The following is a 4464-nucleotide window of genomic DNA, read 5'->3' as shown; positions in this document are numbered from 1 at the left end:
AAATAGATTACTCCTAGCTCCTGGAATAACTGTATCTCAACCTTCCTAATGCTGTGACCCTTTAATACAATTCCTCATGTTGTGGTGCCCCCCCCACGCGCATAAAATGATTTCATTGCTACTTTATAACTGTTATTTTGCTACTGTTGTGAATCTTAATGTAAATACCTGATATGCAGAATATCTTATATGTGACCCCCCCAAGCGGGTCATGATCCAATGGTTAAGAACATCTGCTATATACTGTTCTGTGCATGAAAACTGTAAGCAGCAGCAATGGGCCCTGTTTATTTCCTTGTGTTTCTCTAGTTTATAGTTCAGCTGAGGTCATCCTGGGAAGTGGCCCCGAATAGAAAAGGATCTGAGATGTTTGGGTTCAAGCCAACTATGCTGAGTCAAAGGAGATCTAAAGCAACTACTTGGATGCCTAGCATCTAGCTCCCTCTTGTAACCCAATGGATAACCTAGTGATAATCTCCAATGGATAGGAGTAACCCCAAGTCTGTATAGGAGTCTGGGAGAGTATCCTACCTATTTGCTTAGGCACAGTCAGTTCCCTGTGACATTTAATTTTGCCAGGGTTTCCATGGCAACGAATCAGAAATGTATGGTGAGTTGCCATCCTTATGAGACTTGGGTATTTTAGCTTAGAAGTCATCAAGGAGACAGAAAACCAGACAGTTGGCCCCCACCCCAGTTAAATACTTTATGAGCCAGCACCACAGAGGGTTATGACACTGATGTCAATGTTTAAGTACAGACAATGAGAGTCAAAGCTAGTAAGCAAAAAGTTTTAAAGGCAGAGTGACTTCTAGAGTTGAGGACTGTAGATTACAAAGCTGACAGGATCTGGGGAAGCACAATATATGTTAGGATGTGGTAAGCTTGCTTGTATCAAGGCCCAGAAGCCCATGAACCATATATGTGATTTATCCTCAGATGCCTAGGTGAGGTAAAATCTCAAGGAGTAGAGAGATGAATTTAATGGTTAACTTTACACGTTTTCTTTCTCTAGAGTCAAATATCTCCACAGCAGGGAAGTGGGTGAACAATGAATAACTGAATGACTAGCTGGCTGGTGAGAGGGTTAGGAGTTAAAAAATATCTTTGCCCTTTGCCCTTTGCCCCTTTAACCTTGCCACTTTCACTGAAGCTGAACAGAAATCAATCATTATTGTGAGGGCTGGCCACATGGGGAGTCAGAATAGTTGCACACCATATGAAGGGCACTGAAAAGGCCATTTGCTTAAAAGATATCTCCTTGACATCAAACTTATTTGTCACTAACTTTAAAACCACAGTAAAACATGTTAAAATGATCTGTTAATCTCGTTCTTTCTTACTTGATTTAAATACACCTATTATCTGTGTTGTTGCCCAATGACACTTTGTAACTGTCTCCTCCAGCCTCCCAGATTCTGTCCCTTGGCACCATCTAAGCTCTTAACACACCCTTGGCCACCTCCACTCAGGTAGTAGCTGTGTAGTGCTAGCATTTATACAGACTTAGCATCTGGGAGCAGTGAAAACAGCCTGCGACTAGAAGCAGAGAGTGTTAGTGTGCACACAAGACACAGTCCTCCTCCTCCTCCTCGGAGTCTCAGGTTTGCCTCAGAAAATTGGAGAGGTAAAACCTGGACTGTCAGCTCTGCCTGGGGACTATGGGGAAATTCCAGCCTTCCCTCAAGTCCACCAAACTCTAGTACAAAGACTGGCCCCGAAAATGGCAGGTGCACTGAAGTTGGAGAAATACTGGAAGAGGGGGTTTCTGGTTTTCTGCCTGGTCCAGAGATGTCTGCGAGCTCAGACATCTCTAAACAGCAGAACAGCTGCAGGCCTTCTGAAGAACAAGTCCTGGTGACTATTCTGGCAGCCCTCAGTGTGTGTTCCCAGTCAGACCCATGCAAGTGTCTCCCACTCAGTACAGGCTTCCTTGACCTAAGGAGCTGAAAAGCCTTCCACTCCTGCCTCCCATCCCAGGAAATGAAGACCTGAAATGACAGACATCCAATATCACTACAGTTTCTCCCCAGATTTGCTTCAAATTGTCCTGGGACGTTTTTTTGAAATGCCCTTTAGTTTAAGGTTCTTTTCAGTGTAGTACAATCCATAAACATTAATTAAGGAGAACCAATAGACACCACTTTTCTAAACCAGCACAATCCCTAACTGCTACATTTTAAGTGTTTGTTCTTACTTTTTTTTTATTCTTCATATATTTTTGTATAGTTGAAGATTCTATGCTAAGGACACTCACTCTCCAGCTCCTATTCTAGTACATCCCTTGAGACATATTTGTGCCCTCCATTAAAATTCTGGTCAGAGGTCCTTGCACTGCTTGGGTATACCTGCCAGTTGAAGCATTTGCTCAAAGCTGCTCATCTAAACGCTCACTGTTCCTAGTGGCAAAGGGAAGTAGTGCTCTATTAAAAAAAAAAAGATCAGAAATTAAAGTATGATTACATTATTTCTCCCCTTCCTTTTCCTCTCTCCAAGTGTTTTCATTCAAATCCATGGGATTTTTTTTTATTGTTGTTACATACCTCCCTCCCCCCCATGTGTGTGCATGCACATGTGTATGTGCACATGCGTGTACATGTGTATTCCCAAATATAAAAAATGCAACCTACTCTTTTCATATAATGATGCCACTTGTATTATATGTTTTTGGGGCTGACTACTTAGTATTGGACAACCAACCTGTATGCTTTCCCTTGGGCAAATTATTTCTCCCATGCTCACTATTCCTTAGTTGCCTGAAGTCCTTTGTCTAGAGTCAAGGTTTCCTGAGATTTCTGCCTTCCATGTTAGCACGTCTATTCCTTTCTCCTTCTTCAGGACTTGTTTAGGCAGCTGTGTTGGTGAGACTTCATGGGTATAATTTCTATGACACTTCTAGAAGACACAATCTCATAACCAAACTTCCTATTCCTCTGGAGCTTACAGTCTTTTCTTCTCTGCCACAATGATCCCCGAGCCTTAGGTGCAGGAGTTGTGCTATGGGTGTGTTCCTTGGGACAGGGCTCTACAACTCTGGGTTTTGATCAGTTGTTTGTAGCAGTCTCCATCTGTCTTAGTTACTGTTCTACTCATTTTCTATTTGTGTAAGGAGACACCACAGCCAAGGCAAGTTTTAGAATAAATTATTTAATTAGGGGCTTGCATACAGTTTTATTGGTGGTTAGCTCAAGACCATCATGGCAGGGAACATGGTGGCAATCAGGCAGGCATGGCTCTGGATCAGTAGCTGAGTTTCACATCAGATCAGCAAGCTGTAGGGAGAGCTAGAGACTGGCTCTGGCAAGGGGTTTTGAAATCTCAAAGCCTACCTCCAGTGACACACCTCCGCCTACGAGGCCACGCCTCCTTCAAATCTCTGTGGTGGCATTAGGAGGTGTGGCAGGTTTAGAGGAGATGTGTCACTGGGGCTGAGATTTGAGGTCTCAAAAGCTCGATGCATTCCTGTTAGCTCTCTCTCTTGGTCTCCTGATTGTAGCCTCAACAAGAGAGGTCTCAGCTACTGCTGCAGCACTCTGCCTGCCTACTGCTGTCACGCTCCCTCACATGACGGTTGTGGGCTCTAACCCTCCAGAACTGTGAGCCCCAGGAAGCTCTCTCTTTTATAAGTTGCCTTGGTCATGGTGTTTTTACCACAGCAATAGAAAGGAAACTAAAGCACACCTGTGGCAAAGAGGAGTTTCCCTCAGTGAGGACTGAAAGTGACACTTATCCATGAGTACAGGAACAAATGTTTAAAACGTAGACATGCTGGTTTACTAAAGACGCATTTGTAGGTTTCCTCCAAGATCACTAGTCCTGGGTGGCTGGCCAGGCTTCCAGTATCAGACGTGATTTTTCCTTCTTGTTAAGCAGGTTTTAAGCCCAATTATAGCGCTGTAAGTTACCACCAAGTACACGTGCTACTACTGCACCCTTAGGGTTAGCATGCCGTGCTGTGGTTCATAGGCATTGTAGCTGAGTGGGACTATTGATGGTTTCCCCACACTGGTACCTTCTGGCAGCACGAGAGCTTCTCTCTAGGGAAGAAGCCTTCAGGTCTGATCCAGCTTGCATCCTTTGGGACTTATGACTGAAGTCCATGGTGTCTTCAGCAATGGGGAAACACCTTCCACCTCTAGGGGCAACCAAGGACAACAGCAATAGCCTATGAAGTTTTGGAAGTTTTTTGGATAACCCTGACTAACAACTCAAAAGAGGGCTTCTCATGGCTGGTCTTGGGTTTTTTGTGTTTGTTTTAGATAATCTATGGCTCTTGAAGAGCATTGTTAATCCAGATGGGAAAATTTTATTTAAAAAAAACCTCATATATGTATAATATATCATATATTGCATATTCATATGACATATATAACAATGTAATATGATTTTATAATTATATAATTTAACAGTTATATAAATTAGTAATTATATTATCACATAATTATATAACATATTATATACATA

The 4464-nt window shown here is 42.7% G+C and overlaps 1 protein-coding gene across 2 annotated transcripts in view; it reads left to right on the top strand.

Annotated features, from left to right (window-relative positions):
- Positions 1-4464, top strand: part of Fbxo40 (F-box protein 40) — a 22955-nt gene that overhangs the window by 971 nt on the left and 17520 nt on the right. The window lies entirely within an intron of this gene.

The sequence above is a fragment of the Mastomys coucha genome, unplaced genomic scaffold (genome assembly GCF_008632895.1).
Source record: "Mastomys coucha isolate ucsf_1 unplaced genomic scaffold, UCSF_Mcou_1 pScaffold12, whole genome shotgun sequence".
Lineage (NCBI taxonomy): Eukaryota > Metazoa > Chordata > Mammalia > Rodentia > Muridae > Mastomys > Mastomys coucha.
The sequence above is the reverse complement of the archived record's forward strand: the minus strand, read 5'-3'. Positions and strand labels throughout refer to the sequence as shown.